The sequence below is a fragment of the Choloepus didactylus genome, chromosome X, assembly GCF_015220235.1.
Source record: "Choloepus didactylus isolate mChoDid1 chromosome X, mChoDid1.pri, whole genome shotgun sequence".
Classification (NCBI taxonomy): domain Eukaryota; kingdom Metazoa; phylum Chordata; class Mammalia; order Pilosa; family Megalonychidae; genus Choloepus; species Choloepus didactylus.
Genome location: NC_051334.1, coordinates 191,913,628 through 191,934,536, shown reverse-complemented (window position 1 = coordinate 191,934,536; position 20,909 = coordinate 191,913,628). Strand labels below are relative to the sequence as shown.

Genomic DNA, 20,909 nt, shown 5'->3' with positions numbered 1-20,909 from the left:
CACCTTATTTATTTTCATCTGAGGTTACCAAATGATACCTTCTCAACTATTATGCCTACATGAATTTAGCATAATACCTTTGTTTCTGCAAAGGGGCTTCAACAAATCATCTCTAGAGGTCTTTTCTGGCTCTAATATAGGTCTTCAATTCTTGAATTCCTTCCTGTAGTTCTTTTAGAATGACTTGGACTCTTTTCCAGTCTCCTTGGGATGGGCTTCTTGTCATCTTTCCTTTGGTCTGCGACTAGGACTGTCTGGGGACTTGTAGCCTTTATATACAGTTGCAGTCTAATGTTGGGATTCTCTACAGACTGCTGCTTGGAGAAGTTTGACCTCTTAAGGACAGTTGCAATAAAGGAATTCTATCAAAAAGAATTTGCTGAATTGTGATTGCAAACAAAATAGCTTTGTGGGGACAAAATGTACTCCTGACAAGGGAGCCTTATGTTTGTTTTCTAGCCATTCCTCCCAATGCTTCACTTCTAATCTCTCTGCAGAAAGAAACATTTCAACAGACAACCAAGTGGAAATTTAGACATACTGTCTTCTGAAAGTCCTGAACTCCCATCCCTACCTCACAAGGGCCTCCTCCTTTCACAGAAGCTAAAGCCATCCCCAAAGGGCAATTCTGTTGGAATGTTGGCTGTACATCTTCCAAGTGTCATGGTAGCTACTTCAAATGTAAGTTCAGTAACGTAAATGTCTTTCTGTAGCCACTTTATTTCTGTTTTTGAGTAATGTGATAATGTGTTACATTTTTCAGGTAATATTTGGAATGCTTACTATCATAAGATTTTGGGGTTGTGCCTAAATTACTTTACCTGGGTTATATATAATGCCTTTATTCTGGGGAAAACAAAGTGCTTTATGTACAGCATTGTTCTGTATATCCCAGGTTAAGAGGCTTGGGAGAAAGTAGGACTATTTGTTAGCTCCCATTTTGTAGGAGGAAACAACAAAGCATGGAGAGAAAAACATGTTTGCCAAACCAGTGATTCTCAATTCCATTTTTGTAGCATTCCAGAGTGTCTCATAGGCTCTCAGAATGCCTAACAAAATTGCTTTCTGCTCAAAGACAAATTTACTTTAATTGACTTTAATTTTTGAAAAAAGATGTAGCAGTTAGGGGGTGGGTAAGAACCAATGAAATGGCAAAACTCTAAAAATGTTTGGAAAGCAGTGGACTGGTCAGTACTCTAATAAGTGTTAAAATAACCCAGATCAGGCACTGAGAGGTGTAAACTCTTGAGTTATCATGCTTGGATCTGCATTTTCAAAGGAAATGTTTTATGTGATAGCACTTCTGAGGCTGCTTCTCTTCTGGGCAGGTTTCTTATAGCACTTGGGAATTATGCTAATACCTTTTTGGGATGACTTGATTTTTTTCATGGTTCGGGAGGAAAAACATATATATTGATATAGTTGAACAGTGAGCAATTTGGTTTGGCTGGAGCACAGGATCACGATGGGAGAATTATGTCAAATATATTTGGAATGGTTGGTTGGGGCCACATTTTTGAGGTCCTTGAAAACCATCCTTAGGTATTTTGACTCTGTTTAGTAGAAATAGGGAGTCATTGAAGGTTTTTGAGGAGAAATATGAAATGACCCAATTTAGACTGTAGGAATAGTATGGCTAGAATGTGTAAGTTTGGCCAAATTAGGATGAGGAAGAGAGAGGTCAATTGGAAACTAATGAGAGTCTGGATAAAAAGCATTATGGAGGTCGGCCAGCTTTATTGTGAGCTCTTTTATTGTGCTAGTGTTTAAAAGTAGGAGACATGTTACCTCTTGAAATCTATGGGCTCTTTCTAATTACACTGGCCAGGATCTCTCCTGGCTCAATCACACACACTTACAAAAAGAACCGTCCTTTGCCTTGCCTTACAAAGGCTCTCATTTAGAAAGGACCCCTCTAGCTGCATATAGTACTCTTGGCATCAAGTCTGTGGGTTCCATGAAGGTCCAAGTCCAGATTGACTACCTCTGGTTGGTCAGACTGTCTGAGGTATTTAACCCACACATGCCTTCAGACCTGTTTTGTATGCGCTTGAGCAATAGGGGCTCATTCCATTCTGATGGTAGACAGAGGAAATGGAGGGATTTGACAGCCACTATTTGGCTTATATTTAAGGGGGAAAAGACAAGTGCTGTGTAATTTTGACCAGAGTTTTTCTGTCCCTGAAATCTTTTTAAAGATCACTTTATAGTGCCTTGGGAGTGTATATTTGAAGAATTAATTTCTAATGGAGAAAGTTGATTTTCCATACTGTGATGGTTAGGTTCATGTGTCAACTTGGCCAGGTGATGGTACCCAGCTGTCTGGTCAAGCAAGCACTGGCTTAACTGTTGCTGTGAGGATGTTTGTGGCTGGTTAATAAACCAACAGGCTGGTTTATTAAATCATCAGTCAATTGGATGGAGCTGTGACTGATGATGTCAACGAAGGGTGTGTCTTCCACAATGAGAGAATGCAGTTGGCTGGATTTAATCCAATCAATCAGTTGAAGACTTTTAAGCGAGATAGATACAGGACCTTCACTTCTTCTTCGGCTGACCAGCGAAGCGTTTCCTAAGGAGTTCATCAAAGTTGCCAGTTCATTTCCTGAGGAGTTCATTGAACATCTTCATTGGAGTTGCCAGTTTGCTGCCTGCCCTACAGAATTTGGACTCTTGCATACCCACAGTTGGGTGATACACTTTTATAAATCTTATATTCATAGATATCTCTCATTGATTCCGTTTCCCTAGAGAACCCTAACTAATACACATACCTTCATCTGAACCTTTAGCTAAGGAGATTCCTCCCATTATATACTTCTTCTGATAGACAACTTCCATCATCTCCCTACTAAGTAAGAGAAATAACGTTTAAATAGGTAGAATAATTTTAAAGTTATAGGACTGCTGCAGCATCCACAGGAACCTTGAGTTGGTGACCCTTAGGGTTAGTCTGTAAGTCTTGGGCAGTGAGATGGGATGTGTTCCTTAATTTTGAAAATGAGGAAACCTGTTCTATCCTAGGTAAGTTTGTATGTTGATGCCATATTGAGATCGTTGCTGCCGTGTCTTTACACAGTTTCATCTGGCCCCCACTGTTCCACAAGTTGTGATTATTTCTATATTTTTATTTAAAAGAAGATCTTTTTGGACCAGCCTTTATTTCTTCTTTGATGCGCTTTCATCACTGCCCACGCCTGCCTCCTTCCACTAGGTGGCAGTCTCGCCCATGAGACGTCTGCAGCTGTGTGCCCTTCAAGACCTGACCTAGTAGTGGCCTGGGTTGTACTTTCCTGAGAGGATGAAACGCCTCTGGGTTGCTGGTATCCTTGTCCCTCTACTCCCAAGTAAGGCACGAAGCATACCTGCCTGCCTTTCATACTCTCATAAGTGTTCGTTGAACACCTGCTTTCCACGAGGCACTATGGGAGGGACAGAAGCAAGATTTGAGTGAAACCACACTCTCTGCCCGCCAGGAGCTCACAGTCTAGTGGCAGATGGCAAACAAGCTGGAATAGAGAGTTCTGTGGCATGGGGAGAATGCTTCTGACTGGAGGCTCTGTGTGATTAGATGCTCTGGAGCCCTACGGATCCATAACCCTAATTTGTGAGGGTCTCCTTGACATGCAGGAAATGAAGAGACTGGCATTGTGGCCCTACACTTGTCCCCGGAGACCAGGAGAGGAAAGCACTAGACGCAGACTCTCCCTCCCATCCCAGGAGATGTGCCCCTACTGTCTCAGAACCACTGAGTGGAAATCTCTGTAGCTCCCCACTTGGCTTTATTTGTTTTCTTTTATTTTTGGAAAATAAAACCCATAAAATTACACTCAAAAAAGTAACCGTCACCCATGCTTCTACCAACAAGAATTAACCATTGTTAACAACTTGATATATTGGTTTCCAGATTTTCTATGTTTTTACTTTATTAAAACTACACAGACAGCATACTGGTACATTGCCCTTTTGTCTCATTTGTTTTAATCTATGTTCTTGCCACTCATTCAGGACTAATTCTTGGTTTCACTGATGGGGTGCCAGCATGCTTGGAAAGAAATATCTCACAGCATAATGGCAGCACAGAGAATTACTATGTTATTCTGTCTTTTCTCTCTCCTTGTTCCTCGAATGCAAGCTTAAATTTTTTTGTGGTTTAAAAGTTCATTGTAGAAAATGCAGAAAGATAAAAATAAATCACCTGTGGTCCTGCCACTTGGAGATAACCATAGTTGATGCTCATTTGGGATGCTTCCCTTCAGTTTTTTCTTGCTTAGATTTTTTTTTAATTAGGTATGTATAGTAGTTACCATTTTATAATCTGCCCTTTTCACTTAATTTTCTAGGTCTTTAAATATTCTTCGACTTTATGATTTTTAATATCACCCAGTGTTCCATCCTCTAGCCATATCATACTTTATAATTCCTATTACTAGGCATTTAGTTGTTTGCTCTTTTGCTGTTATCAGCAATGTTTATTCTTGTACATAAATCTTTCTGTGCATGTCTGATTATCAGGATAAATTTCTAGAAGTGGAACTTCTGAGTTAAAGAGTATGAACATTAAAAGGCTCTCTTGTATTTTTTCTTTAGCAAAGCAGTACATGTTTATTATAGAAAATTTAGAGAACATATATGCAAAAAGAGAATGTAAAACCACTCATATCCTTACCACTCAGAGGTAACCACTATCAACATTTTATTATATCCACCCCGTCTTCTTTTCTGTACACAGACATGATAATATGTGTACACACAGACACACATATTTAATGGAATTATACTCTACATACTCTTTCATAATCTTTTTCTCTTAATATATCCTTTTAAGTTAATACTTCTTCTATGACACTTTCAATGGCTGCATAGCATTCCATTGTATGAAAATACCACAATTTATTTGACCAATCTGCTACTGTAGGACACTTAGGCTAATCACCCTGAAACAATCCTCATCTTACAGGCAGGGTGTGGGCATGCCATTTTTTTCTGAATCTTTGATATCACTGGATATTATGTTAGAAAATTCTTGCCAATTTGAATGGCAAAGAATTGGTATCTCATTTTAAAGTTAGGTTTATTTGATTACTAATGAGGCTGAATGTCTTGCCTTTTCTTCTTTGCCCACTGTTTTGTTCTGGTCTAGGTATTTTCCTTATTTTTTATGAGATATTTTATAAATTTAAAACATTAATTCTTTGTCGTTCATACAGGTTTTCTCCTTTCACTAATTGGTGTAATGAACTCTGTGTCTATATTTTTCTACTATTAAATTGCATGCCTGGAATAAACCCCCCATGCTTATGGTGTAGTATTCTTTGTCTTGCTGGATTTGGTTTGCTGTGATTTTATTTAGGATTTTTGCATCTAAATTCATAAGTGACGTTGCTTTCTCAGTTTTCTTTCTGGATGTGCGTATGAGTGTGTTCATCATTAGGATAACTTTAATTTTATAAAATAAATGGGGATGATTCCCTTTTTTACTTCCGTACTGGGAACCACTTTTAAAGCATGAAAATGAGCTGTCCCTTGTAAATTAAAAGGAACTTGCTCATAAAATTGGGCACCATAACACTGGTTGGAGGACATGTTTTTAACAATCCGTTTTTCCATGTAATCTTTTTGTGAATCCATTTTTCTGATTTTCCTAGAAAATTGTCAATTTTACTGAGATTTTCCAATTCATTAGCATTTTAACAGCTTTGTTGAGCTATAAATCACACACTATACAATTTACTCATTTAAAGTATACAATTCAATGGTTTCTAGTATATTCACAGAGTCATGCAACCATCACCACAATCACCACAATCACCACAATCACCACAGTCAATTTTAGAACATTTTCATCACCCCAAAGGAAACCCCGTATTCATTAGCAGTCATTCAGCATTTTCCCCATATTTCCCCCAGCCCTAGACAACTACTAATCTACTTTCTGTCTCTATAGATTTGTCTATTCTGGATGTTTCATATAAATTGAATCATACCATATGTGGTTGTTCTAGTTTCCTAGGCTGCTCAAGCAAATACCATGATATGGGTAGGCTTAAACAATGGGAATTTATTAGCTTATGGTTTGGAGGCTAAAAGAAAGTCCAAATCAAGGCTTCATCAAGGTGATGCTTTCTCCCCGAAGACTGTGGTCTTCTGGGGCCGGCTGCTGGTGATCCTTGGTCCTTGGCTCCTCTGTCACATGGCCATGCACATGGCAGCCTCTCCTGGTCTCTCAATTCTCTTCCCAGTTCCATTGAATTTCAGTTTCTTGCTTCCTGTGACTTTTTCTTTGTCTTTCTGAATTGCACTCTGCTTATAAAGGATTCCAGTAGGAGGATTAAGACCCATCCCGAATGAGGTGGGCACACCTTAACTGAAGTAGCCTCATCAAAAGGTCCCACCTACAATGGGTTCACACCCACAGGAATGGATTAGATTAAGGAGCATGTTTTTCTGGGGTAGATACAGCTTCAGATTACCACAGTGGTCTTTTGTGATTGGCTTCTTTCACTTACCATAATGTTATCAAGGTGCATCCATGTTGTAGCATGTATCAGTGCCTCATTCCTTTTTATGGTTGAATAATATTCCACTGTAGGGATATACCATATTTTATTTATCCATTCATCAGTTATTGAGCATTTGGGTTGCTTTCACCTTTTGGCTATTGTGAATAATGCTGCTATGGATATTCATGTACAAGTTTTTGTGTGGACACGTTTTCATTTTTCTTTGGTAGATATGTAGGAGTGGAATTACTGGGTCATATAGTAACTCTGTGTTTAACTCTGAGGAACTTCCAGTCTGTTTTCCAAAGTGGCTGCACTGTATTACATTCCCACCAGAAATGTATGAGGGTTCCAACTTCTCTATATCCTCATTAACACTTGTTATTTTCTGTTTGTTTTTTAACCAATAGCCATTCCAGTGGGTGTGAGGTGGTATCTCATTGTTCTTTTGTATGCAACATATTGATGGTTCATTTTTTTTGATCCATTCTGCGAATCTATATCTTTTAATTGGGGAGTTTAATCCATTTACATTCAACGTTATAACCGTGAAGGCATTTCTTGAATCAGCCATCTTATCCTTTGGTTTATGTTTGTCATATTTTTCCCCTCTCTCTATTAATATCCTTTATTGTACCCATACCGAATCTCTTTAGTACTGAACCTTTCTCCAAGTCTCTCTGTCCTTTCTTTGTTTCTCTGTCTGTAGGGCTCCCTTTAGTATCTCCAGTAGGGCAGGTCTCTTGTTAGCAAATTCTCTCAGCATTTGTTTGTCTGTGAAAAATTTAAGCTCTCCCTCAAATTTGAAGGAGAGCTTTGCTGGATAAAGTATTCTTGGCTGGAAATTTTTCTCACTCAGAATTTTAAATATATCGTGCCACTGCCTTCTTGCCTCCATGGTGGCTGCTGAGTAGTCACTACTTAGTCTTATGCTGTTTCCTTTGTATGTGGTGAATTGCTTTTCTCTTGCTGCTTTCAGAACTTGCTCCTTCTCTTCTGTGTTTGACAGTGTGATCAGTATATGTCTCGGAGTGGGTTTATTTGGATTTATTCTATTTGGGGTTCGCTGAGCATTTATGATTTGTGTATTTATGTTGTTTAGAAGATTTGGGAAGTTTTCCCCAACAATTTCTTTGAATACTCTTCCTAGACCTTTACCCTTTTCTTCCCCTTCTGGGACACCAATGAGTCTTATATTTGGACGTTTCATATTATCTATCATATCCCTGAGGTCCATTTCGATTTTTTCAATTTTTTTCCCCATTCTTTCTTTTATGCTTTCATTTTCCATTCTGTCATCTTCGAGGTCACTGATTCGTTGTTCAACTTCCTCTAGTCTTGTACTATGAGTGTCCAGAATCTTTTTAATTTGGTCAACAGTTTCTTTAATTTCCATAAGATCATCCATTTTTTTATTTAGTCTTGCAATGTCTTCTTTATGCTCTTCTAGGGTCTTCTTGATTTCCTTTGTCTCCCGTACTATGGTCTCATTGTTCATCTTTAGTTCTTTGAGTAGCTGCTCTAGGTGCTGTGTCTCTTCTGATCTTTTGATTTGGGTGCTTGGGCTTGGGTTATCCATATCGTCTGGTTTTTTCATATGCTTTATAATTTTCTGTTGTTTTTGGCCTCGTGGCATTTGCTGAACTTGATAGTGTTCTTTTAGGATTTGTAGACCAATTGAAGTCCTTATCTCTAATTTATCAGATCTACAGCTTCGTGGAGTACACTTTCTCTAACTAACCAGCAGGTGGCGTCCACGAGCCACCTGTTCTCCACAAGCCAGTTCTCCCCTGCTTAGCCTTTTTGGTGAGTGGGGGAGTGAGTCTTGTGGGGTCCAATTGGTGTACCAAGCTTGCGTGTGTAGTTGGTGTTGCCTGCCCTGTATATGGGGCGTGTTTCTGGGCAGTCAGGGAGGGGGGGGGTGGCTCTAACAATCAAATCTCCGTGGTGATCCTAGAGTTTTAAAGCTGCTGCAATAGTCTAATCCTTCAGTTCAGTCCCGCCACAGTTTGTCTCTGCCACTGACCCACAAGTCCTTGGTATTGGCGTATGGCTCCTGAGACTTGCAAGTGGGCCCCTCTTCCAGGCCGTGCACCCCGGGTCCTCTGTTGAGGGATGACTGTGCTATGTCACAGGTGAGTGCCGTCCCCCCAGGGCAGTTCTGGGCTGCTGGGCTGTGTAGGGAGGCTCCCAGTCTGCTGAAATGATGGCTGAATGGGGCTTTGTTAATTCACACTGCTCTACCTTCCCAACTCTGGGACAATCAGCTGAGGTTGCAGGGAAGGCTAATGTCCACGCCCAGTTTTGTGGTGTGTGCCTGTTATTTGAAGCACTTCATCACACTGGGTTGTCTGGGGCAGTTCTGGGCTATGGGGCTGGCGATGAGCAGGAGTGTTTCCTGTCCACCAGGATGATGGCTGTGAGCGGACACCCCCCTTTTCTTGGGAAGTTATGGTGTTTAGTGAATTTTCTCAGCCACTGGATTATTGCGTTTTGTCTCAGAGCTCTCCTAGTTCTGCTCTTGACTTGACCTGCCCAAATAGCAAGTCTTTGAAGCTTTCTGTATTGGGCTTCTTAGAGTAATTGTTTTAGAAAAAGAAAAAAGGATTAAAAAAAAAAAAAAAAAAAAGGGCCCTCCTCAGAGATCTAATGGGTTATTGAAATGCTAAGAGACAAAGCAACCAGGGCCATTAAGGAAAGGTCCACAGGGCAGAGAGATCAGCTTTTCTTCGGGATTTGCATATGCGCCTCAGGGCCCTTCCCCTTTCTATGTTCACCAGAACTCCAAAAATCCTCCGCTTTTATTTTGGAGTTTTTCGTGTTGTTTTTTCCTATGCCTGTCTCCTCTCTGCTGGGCTGGCTGCTCTCAGATTCTCTGGTGTCTGGTCTCAGTCTATCTATGGTTGGAATTTGGATCAGTAGAATGAGTTTCCGATAAGGGCTGCCACTGCAGTTCTCCCTTCTCCTTCCCGGAGCTGACAGCCCCTCCTCCCCCGGGACTGAGCCTGGCAGGGAGGGGCGCGGGTCCCCTGGCCACAAAAACTTACAGATTTCGCTGATCTCAGCAGTTCCACGTTTTCATGAGTGTTGTATGAAGTATGCCCAAAGTCAGATTGCTCTGTGGTGTCCAGTCCACGCAGTTCCTGGCTTTCTACCTACTTTCCTGGAGGAGTAACTAAAACATACAGCTCACCAGTCTGCCATCTTGCCCCGCCTCTCTCATTGTTCTTTGATTTGCATTTCCCTAATGACTCATGATGTTGAGCTTCTTCTCGTGCACTTTGGCCATTTGTATGTCATCACTTTTGATATTATATTCTCTTCCATGAGAATTGTATGGATCCCACTAATACCTTCACGCAGATGATTTCCAAATATTTACTCCCAACCCTGACCTTTCTCTTGAGATTGTTTCAGATACCCATGTGCTTACTAAACCTTAATGTCTTGATTGCAACTCAGAATTGGTATATCTCAACTGAAACTCATCAGCTTTCCTCCTAAGCTATTTATTCTTCTTCTTGTGTTCCCTATTTCTGTTAATTATACAATTATTATTCTAACTGTGCAAGCTTGAAGGTTGACATCATTTCTGGATGTAAAAGATGGGATAGGGAAGAGTTGATTCATTTTGCCAAGTTCTGTGTTACATTCATAATACCATGCATCTGTTTTCTCTTTGCTCTCTTTTATCTGAAAGTCTTTCCTCTCTCCTTGATCTCTGTCCTCTTTTGACTTCCTAGATCCTTTAGTCTCCTGGTTCTCTTATCTCTGATCATTTCATCTCAGTTTATTTTTTCCTGCCCCTTAATTATTGTTACATTCTTCCTTGACCATCCTCTTCTGTGAGCACTGTCACCTTCTCCCTTGGTTATTTTTATTGTAATCCCAAGATTGGAACTATCACCTACACACTGATGACTCTGATATATATATATATTTCTGGCCCCCAAATCTTCCCAGAACTTCAGACTTCAGACTCACCTATCCAACTCTCCACAAGATATCTCTTACTTCACAGAACTCTTAAACTTAGTGGCAGCAAGCTGAACTCTTTCCACCCCAGCTTCCCAAAACCTGCTCCTCCTCTCATATTTCCAGTTGATGGCAACCCTGCCCATCTGGAGCTCACAGGACAGAAATCTTCCTATAATTCCAGGCCCTTCATCTCTCCCTTTCCTCCAAAGCCAAATACTCACCAAGTCCTGCCTGTTCTACCATAAAATTCTCTCAAACCTGCTGTCTTTATGCATAAGCTGCTACTTTGTCCAAGCTTTTATGATATTTCATTTATACTATTGCAATGGTTTTTCAATCTTTTCTTCCTTCCTCTAGTCTCTTAGCATGCCCCTTGTGTCAGTCTGAATGTATTATGGCCCCCAAAATGTCATTATCTTTGATGCAATCTTGTGTGGGCAGATGTATTAGTGTTGATTAGATTGTAATTCTTTGAGTGTTTCCATGGAGATGTGACCCACCCAACTGTAGGTGATAAGTCTGATTGGATAATTTCCATGGAGGTGTGGCCTTGCCCATTCAGCGTGGGCCATGGTTAGTTCACTAGAGAACTATATAAGCTCAGACAGAAGCAGCGAGCTTGCTACAGCCAAGAGAGACACTTTGAAGAATGCAGAGGAGCTGCAGCTTACAGAGACATTTTGGAGATGCCTTTGAAAGCAGACTTTTGCTCCAGAGAAGCTGAGAGAGGACAAACACCCCCAAGAGCAACTAAGAGTGACATTTTTGAGGCGCTCTAGCATAGAGAGGAATGTCCTGGGAGAAAGCCATTTTGAAACCAGAACTCTGGAGCCACGTGCCTTCCCAGCTAACAGAGGTTTTCTGGATGCCATTGGCCATCCTTCGGTGAAAGTACCATACCCCTTACCTTGGATACTTTATGGCTTCAAGACTGTAACTTTTTAACCAAATAAACCCCCTTTATAAAAGCCAATCCATTTCTGGTATTTTGCAGAATGGCAGCATTAGCAAACTGGAATGGATTTTGGTACCAGAGAAGTGGGGTGCTGCTGAGTTTGCAAATACCAAACATGTCAGAACAGCTTTTTAAATGGATAAGGGGAAGATTCTAGGAGAATTGTGATAGAAAAGGCCTAAATTGCTTTGAAGAGACTGTTGTAGAAATGTGGACTCTGAAGATACTTCTCATGAGGCCTTGAACAGAAATGATGAATGTGTTGTTGTGAACTGGAAGAAAGGTGATCCTTGCTTTAAAGTGGCAGAGAATTTGGCAAAATTGAGTCCTGGTGTCGGATGGAAGGAAGAATTTGAGAGTGACAAGCTGGGGTACTTGGCTGATGAGATTTTGAGACTAAAATTTGTAGACATAGCATGGCTTCTCCTTGCAGTTTATGGTAAAATGCGAGCAGAGAGAGATAAGCTAAGAACTGAACTCTTGAGTATGAAGAAATCAGAAACTAATTGTTTGGAAGATTCCAGGCTTCCGGAAAGTGAGACCCCAGAGGTTACAGCCCCACGTGAGGATTTAACCAAACATGGAACCCAGCCGCCATTTCAGTACAAGCCGGGATTGGAAATGGAGTTATCCAGAAAGGATTTGTGGAAAGTCCTATTGTCTGCTGGTTTTGACCTCTGTGTGCTTCATGCCAAGCCAACAAGATTTTTGAGAGAACTGTACAGCTGGAGCCATGGCCGATCTGGACTGGAGGGGACAGAGGAACAAATTGAAGGAAAAATTTCTTCAAAGACAGAGCCATGGAGGTTGAGGTCTAGAGTCAAGAGGTCTCGGGCTGGGAGAGTGGAGTGGCCCACATGCATGGAAAGGGTGAGTTTGCCCCAGAGGTCGAGGGTGGGCCTTCTGCCTCGATGCTTTGGAAGAGTTTTGCCATGCCAGGCTTCAAAGAGGGTGAAGCACATTCCCAGGGGAATGGGGAGAGCCTGACTGCCACCCCAGTGTTCTGAAGGGGTTGAGCATGTGCCCCGGAGATGGAAGGGAATCTGGGTGCTGCCCTGATGTTTGAGGAAGGTGGGGCTGAGAAGAAGGTGGTCTCCCCTATGTGTGGATATGTTGGAGAACTCACCCCAGCGTTTGGAGAGGAAAGGGCTGCCACAAAGGCCCTTAGGAAGGGTTAGACTTCCGCTCTCTCAAGCCCCAAGGATGCAACATCGTTCTGTTAATGACTTTCAGACTTTGAAATCTAATGGAGTTTGTCCTGAGGGTTTTAGGAACTGTTTTGGTCCTGTTAACCCTGTTTTCCTTATCGTTTCTCCTTATGGCAATGGGAATGTTTATCCTATGAATGTCCCTCCTTTGTATATTGGAAGCACATAACTTGTTCTAAGTTCACAGATCCACAGCTAAAGGAAAATTATGCCTTAGGACTGACCATGCCGATAATTGATTTTGATGGAATTTTGTACTTAACTATTGTTACTGAAATGATTTAAGTTTTTGTGATATTGCGATGGGATGAATGTATTTTGTATATGGAAAGATCATGTCATTTTGGGGTCCAGGGGGTGGAATGTGCCAGTTTGAATGTATTATGTCCCCCCAAATGCCATTATCTTTGATGTAATCTTGTGTGGGCAGACCTAACAGTGTTAATTAAATTGTAATTCTTTGAGTGTTTCCATGGAGATGCACCCCACCCAACTGTGGGTGGTGACACCAATTGGATAATTTCCATGGAGGTGTTGGCCCACCCATTCAGGGTGGGTCTGAATTAAATTACTGGAGCCATATAAATGAGCTGACAAACAGAAGGAACTCAGTGCAGCTGAGAGTGACATTTTGAAGAGGAGCTACAGCCAAGAGGGACACTTTGAAGAACGTACAGGAGCTGTAGATGAGAGGCAGTTTGAAGATGGCTCTTGAAAGCAGATTTTGCTCCGGAGAAGCTAAGAGAGGATAAATGCCCCAAGAGCAACTGAGAGTGACATTTTGAAAGAAGCTGTAGCCTAGAGGGGAATGTCCTGGGAGAAATCCATTTTGAAACCAGAACTCTGGAGCAGATGCCAGCCATGTGCCTTCCCAGTTAACAGAGGTTTTATGGACGCCATTGGCCATCCTCCAGTGAAGGTACCTGATTGCTGATGTGTTACCTTGGACACTTTATGGCCTTAAGACTGTAACTGTGTAACCAAATAAACCCCCTTTATAAAAGCCAATCCATTTCTGGTATTTTGCTTAATAGCAGTATTAGCAAACCAGAATACCCCTACAACCTTCCTCCACCCAGCCCACTGACATAAGTTGGTTTTCCAAACTCAAAATTTGGTCATGCTATATCACTGCAAAGAACAAACACTTTTCTAAAGGATATAATTCAAGCTCCTTAGCCTGGCATATTGGTCTGCTTCCTGCCTACTGTTCTGCCTCATCTCTCACCACTTCCCAACCCCCACCTTATCCCAGGCTGCACTGATACTCTTCTGAGACTTTTAACATGTTCCCTCTGCTTGGACCCCTCTTCCTACCTTGTCTGCTTAGTGAACCACCACCTTCCATTCTTAAAACCCTGTCCCCTCTTCTGGAAATCCTTTTCTGAGGCTTCCAGGCACCATGAATTACATCCAGCTCTGTATTTTTTCTGTACTTTTTACAAAACTCTTTTGTTTAAATGTGTGTCTTCCATACTAGGCTGTGAGCTCTCCAAGGACAGGCTAATTTTTCAGCTATAAAGTAGGTGCTCAGTAAATATTTACTGAATGAGTGATTCAGATGTCCCATGGGCTAAACTGTGATCCCTCAAGCCTAAATTCTCTGTGGCATTAAGTGTGAACTAACATGATTACTGCAAAGTGGGTATTTGGGGCCTTTATGGGCGTCAAGTGTCACACAGGTTTCATCTTTTGCATTTTCTCTCCTAACCAAAGAGCTCCAAATCTTGAGATTTCTTAGGAGTAAGCATGATCACCTAGCTGGAATCCAGAGGAGGTGAGTGATAAGAACTTGATTGAGTGTGGATGTATACCTTTTGGGGTTCTGTATGTAAAGGAAGTGCTTCCATCCCCTCCTTGCCTGGCTCTTGGTATAACTTCTCATAGCCCCTAAGCTCTAGGAGTCACTTCTGGATGGGTGAGGAATCAGATTCCTTTAGGTTGATAGGCATGATGGTCATGTGATGTCATTGCTAGCTGCCTATAGAGCTTGGAGTTCTGAGGAGCAATTTGTGGACTGGGACTTCCCCCAAGAGAATCAACAGCAATATGGGAGAGAATGGGAGTTCAGAACAGGCCCAAGAACCTTTAGTCCAAGGACTTTGGGGAGTTTTATGGCCCCTCTGGGTCTGCAGGATACAAGTTCTAAGAGACAGCAGTGTAGTTTTGTAGAGAACAGTGCTCTGTGGGATGAACCTTTAAGACTGCTGCCCCTGAGAATGATCTCCCCAAGGAAATCTCAGGGGACCCAGGACTCAACTGAGTAGACTGGCTTCAGGAAGACCTGAATGAGCCCCAGGAACTCAGCTTCTTGAGCCAGGTTCAGCCTGCTGCATCTGGTTCCACCCATTACCATGGAAACCCAAGCAGAGGGCAGTCAGATGTCAGTGAGAAGGATTGGGGCTCTGTGGCCTTTCTTCAGTGATACCCAGCTGTGAAGCCCTTGTCCTCGGGAGATTTGTGCTGCCCCTGTTGGAGTTGGAGTGGGTACCTCACTGGGTTATGCTTTCCCAGAGTGTACTTCCAATCTCAGTTAGGCCTGTGCAATTCCCTTTGGGGCCTGATACCTTGGTGAGCCGAATGGAGACTAAAGCTTAGGAGATGTTGATTGTATGGAATGAAATTGTTATTTCTGGTTTAGAAAGACTAAGCAAAAGCCAAAATGCCTTTCTGCTACTGTGTAACAGTTTACAAAATAGCCTCACTTACATTAATTGATTCATTCAGTCTTGACACAATCCAGTGCCTCATACTTAGTGGTCATTCACATGTTTTCTGTATGAATGAACATGGGGATTTATTATGCCTATTTTACAGATGTGGGAACTGAGGCCAAAGCAGGTGTATTGACTTGCCTGAAATCCAAAGCTAGAGTTATTCAGTGTAGAGCCTGAGCTTGAAATAAGGCTCATTTCAGGTCAACTTTTACTGAGCACTTGCCAGTGATAAATAAACACGTGCCTTTGTCTCAAGGAGCTTATAGGCTTGTCAGGGCATCAGACACATGAGCAAATAATTTCAACACAAAGTGCTAAGTGCTATGATAGAAACCTCCATGAAATGCTATGGGGGCATCTAACCCAGTCTGATGTGGTCAGGAAAGGCTTCCTGAAGAAGTGACACCTTAGTTGAGTTTTGAAACTCAGTAGAGGTTGGCCAAGGGTAAAGAGAATATTCTAGGCTGAGAGTTCAGCCCCAGTGTGGTCACAGAGGTATGAGCCAACATGGTACGTCTCTAGGATGGCTAGAGTGTTAATTGGCAAGAGAGACGTGATGGGAGTGATGGCTGGAGGCAGGAATCAGATTATCGAGGATGTAAAATTTGCCTTGTACACCATTAGCTTCCAAACATGGCTGAATCATTCAAATCACCAGGAGAACTAAAAAGCAAAAACGTACAGATATCTAAGCTACATACCCAGCGATTTTCTTGATTGGCTGGGTTTGAGAATCACTTCTGGAGGCAACTGGAAGCCATTGGAAGGCTGGGTAGCAGGGGAAGGATATAGATTGCCATATTGCATCCTCTGGTGACCATCTACTTGGAGGAGGGTGGATTTGAGGGGCTGTGACTGGAGGCAGAGACACCATTTAGAAGGCTGTTGAATTCACCTAGATGCAATATCATGGTACACTGAGTAAGGTGGTAGCAGTGGGGATGGAGAAGAAGCATCAGATAACAAGAGTTCAAAGTGATGGAATCCTTATGATGTTGTGGGGCAGGCGGGAGAGAGAGAGTCATGACTGCCTCTGTGGACGGTGGTATTTCTGACTAAGATTAGGAATGGAGGGTGGAGAGAAAATGGGGGACAGTTTATAAATTCATCTCAGAAGCTGAAGAATTTGAGGTACTGTGGAATACCCAGATAGAGAGTGGCTATTCTGCTCCTGAACTCAGTATAAGTGTCTGGGCTGGAAATACAGATCTGGGCCCCTCTGCTTAGTTTTTTTTTTTTTTTTTTAAGTCCCATGAGTAGCAGAGATCTGTCAGGGAGATTGGGTAGAGAGTATACCTTCAATTATTCTACCCATTCCTGCTTTTAAGGGCTGCCGTTTTGGGGAAGCAGGAGCTGCCTTTTTTTTTTTTTTTTTAAATGTGTGAGAGGCAAGGTGGAGGGTAGTGAAAATGGCATAAAAGGCAGAGTTCGAGAACCTGGCTGTAAGCCCTGCCTCTGCCACTTCACCACTCTGCAACCCCAGCAGTCACTGAGCCTCTCTCTCTCAAGGTCTTCACCTATAAAACAAGGATAATAATAATACCTGCTTCACAGCGTTATTGAGAAGGGAAAAGTGAGATCATGTATATGAAAAGTGCCATGTCAAGAACCATAAAAACATCAGGGCCTTTTCCTTTTAGAAACTTGGACCAATGTGTAGGAAATACAGGGAGGCAGATTTTGGCCCAATGTAAGGAAAAAGTGTCTAATGCTTCAAGCAGTTGGATGCTCGGAAGAGCTGGCTTGCTGAGCTTCTGCTGAGGGCTTTTTTTTGCCCGAGGTGGGGGTTGGCCAGGATGACCTCTGAGCTCCCTTTTATGGCTCAGATAGCATATGAATTACTAGGTCACTTTACCCTTTCCCTGAAATTTTTTATACTAATAAGAATTTTTTGAGTTGTAAAAGCAGTACATGTTCAGGATTCTTTGTTTCCTTTTAACACCTCTTAAAGCCCTGGCATGTTGGTTCCTAAGTGGACTCTTGGTTTATATGCCCCTAATGACCACGTAAACTGCTTCAGGGTCTCACTGCGTCGGGTGTTTATAGACATCTTCTAAATGCTCTTTAATGAGGACTCAGTGGGTGCTGAAAGGTGGGCCTCTCTAACACAGACGGATGGGAGAGATAGGCATTCTGATGTTGTGACAGTTCTGAATTATTGACTACTTTAAAATGATCTATTTTTATTATTTTCAAGCAGAAATGATAATATAAACAGCTAAGAAAATATTGCCAAGTAGAGGTCTTGACTGGGTATGTGCTAATGAGTAGGTAAACATAATTTGAAATAAGCACACAAATTATTTATATGCAAATGAATGTTGTCAGGGAGCTTGTTCACAGTTTGTTCTCTGAACTGGGTTAAACATCCCCTAAGAGCTCATGTTTATACTCTTAATTTACTCAGAAACCTGTTGTTGCTGTTTTTTAATAGATAGAGGAAAGGCAAAAGATACCAGCCCATGATTGGATTATCACAAATTTAGAAATGGTCAGAATTGAATTGTATTTTTCTGGGTTTATTTAATTGCCAATCACTGTTGTAACACACATTTGCTAAACAAGGCCTAATTTTCTTGCTAACTTTCTCTACACAGATTATTTTTCTACGTGAAAGCTCTCCACCCATGCCGTTTTATGAGGAATTATCTTTATGATAGTTGAAGTGACTTCCTGACTCTCTTACAAACATCACCAAAACAATTGCCCTAAGATAATAATGTCATACCTAGCTGGAGAGCAAAGTTTTAAGAGAATATTTTGGCCAGGAGAAAGTTACCATAAACCATATAGATGTGAACAGTTTTGAAAAGCAAAAACTATAAGAACATGCACTCAGTCCTAATTCTGGGTGGAACCTAATTTCATCTTTTCCTGATGATTCAACAGGCCCTCCAGGATCTTTGCAAGGCCCCAGGGTCAGTTTTTGATTATCCTTTTTCATTGTTCTGTAGCTATGCCAAGGGATGGTTGATAGAACCTTCTAGTTGATATTTTTGAAAAGCGAAAGTGTTTAAATGCTCTTGCCACTTCCTTCCCCCACCACCAACCCCCCATCCTTTTCCACAGGAACTAATAGCCTGAGAGAGGGGGGGAGTACTCTGGCTTTGGGGCAGCCGTAGGCATGGAAGATTCAGGATAGGGAATTCAGAGGGAGGGAGAAAGAGAGAAAATCTGTGAACACGCCACAGGTGTCAGCCAAGGAGGGTAATGGGTCCGAGTTAGCAGGAACAGACACAAGGAACAATGGGCATAATCCAAGACTGAGCCATACACATCCTACTTGGGCCATGGTGTCCCACGTCTTTTGTGGCTTCTCAGGGTCTCTCTTAATGCAGCCAGTTGTTACGCTGTGGTCTGACCCCAGGGAGAGGCTGAGAAGCTCAGTAACTAGGCTGTTCTGTAAGAGCCTTGGAGTTTTTGTTCCCTTCCAATCCCATAGATCTCTCCTTAGACCTGCACATTACTTTGTATGACTCACTGCCTGGACTTCTTCTCGCAGCCCAACTTGACGGGGCGTTGTAGTGTTGGAAAGAGCCCTGCGGGGGGGCCGAACTGCCAGGGGGCCGAAGGCTTGCTGCCCCTAATTGGCCATGGAACCTTAGGCAAGTCATCTAATCTTTCAGGGCTTCAGTTTCCCCATAAGTGAAATGAGGATCAAGTTGGGAGTTTTAAAGGGTAGGAAACAATTCTGTGACCTTTAGCATTTGGTTTGTTTGACTTGAGAAAAATAAATACACCCTATGCACTGCATTGAAATGAACCTATGGAAAACCGAAAGTCCAAATCAAACTATAAATGGTCAAGTCCTTTTCCTGGTTTGTTAGAGCCAGGAGTGTTGAAGACAGTCTGTTCTGTTGGGCAAACTGAATGGGGTCGAACAGTTGTGCTCCCCGGCCTCTGCAGATGCGATCGCTTACATACCAGTCCTGAACTAGGGTCCGCTGTGTTCCCGGGACTCTGATGGGGCTGATAGCCCCATAGTGACGCACACGCCGCCAGCAAGCGGAGACCTTTAGTCCTTTGCCAGAATCACACACATAGCTCATTGGCTGGGGGATGCGGTAAGATTAAGTGCCCCTTCTGAACAGCCCACCCTGTCGGTCCTGGCCAGTGTGTGACAAAAGGCATAAGGCTACCAGTGGACTTTAATATGTTAATTTAAAAATAGTCCTCAATTATAAAAAATAGCCTTAATTATAGCTTACCGCAGGTAGGCCACACATTTCAGAATAGTTTTGCGAAGGAATAAGTGAATTGTGAACAAGTGCTGGTGGGGTCTTCATTTGCATGCTGTTCCTCACCCAATTTGTAATACTGCAGTGCCACAATTTTCAGCTAAATTGCAGGCACAACAAATTAACAAAATTTGTTAATTTCCCTTTTAAATTGCACTACAAACAAGAGTGTTTCTGTCTCTTGGCTTTTTGACATAGCAGCTTTATCTTAAAACCAGAAAGACTTTAATATAATTAAATCTCTGTCTATAACAAATAAAGCTTTTTTTCATTTTCCTTACCCAGTCAGCTAAGATTTATACATTAATTATTCAACTGATGAATCTTACACATCCTAGTTAAAGTACACAGTGCTGGCCAAGAATTGTTCAACCCCTAGCACACTTTTGTTTACCTTCAAGGAATAAATACTTAGAACTATAAACGGATAAATTCAATCTTTCCATGTGGAGAGGTCAACAAAACTCATGGTGAACATACAAAGGATATGGGACTAATTATTACTGAGATTCAGGTAAGTGATTTCTGAGGCACTTTAGCTGTCACGCTGTGGAATAATTCTAAGCCCACCAGGAAGGAATTGCAAAACACAGTCTACTTATTCTTTCCCTGATAGCTATGTAGAATTTTTTTTTCCTGTTCTGCAGTTTGTGCCAACATTCTCTTTAATCACCAAAAGGAATATTTTCAATATTGTTTCCTCAATAACAGTGTTTGACTAGAATCCTCCAGAATGGTGACTTTTTGCCCAGAGTGTGGCTTCAACATGCTGGCTTGATTAAGGTGATCAGAGTTATCAGTAATGGAATGCAGAGCTCTGTAGCAATTTTATTCAAAGTTTTGTTTAAGTCGATATTATATTTGACTAATGTAACCAACTATATCCAGCTCCATTAGCGACAACATAAAGTTGTAAAGCACCACTTCATAGGCATAAAGTACTTTGGCTTTAGTATATTTTTATGATCATGCCTTACTGTACTACTTGATTACTATAATTTAAATATCAGTAATGACAGCACTAAATATTCTAGGTATTCCACAGAAATGAAAGCACTGGGTGTCCCACTTTGTGACTAAATTCTTTCTGCCTCTAGGTTTTCGAAGATTCTGTTCCCTTGTGCAGGAATGCTCCTCAAATCTCAGTTTAAAGGCTTTTCCAGTCAGATCCCCTTTCTTCCCTTTGGTATTCTTGATCACTGTACCAATTTGTTTCCTTTGTAACATCACAATTTAAAATTATATCTGTGTACCTGTGTTTTTTTTCTTGTTAATTGTCCCACCCCCACACCCACTAGACTTGGGCAGGA

General features: G+C 41.7%; 1 pseudogene; it reads left to right on the top strand.

The window, feature by feature from the left end:
* Nucleotides 1–20,909, top strand: part of LOC119523119 — a 148,744-nt pseudogene that overhangs the window by 51,813 nt on the left and 76,022 nt on the right.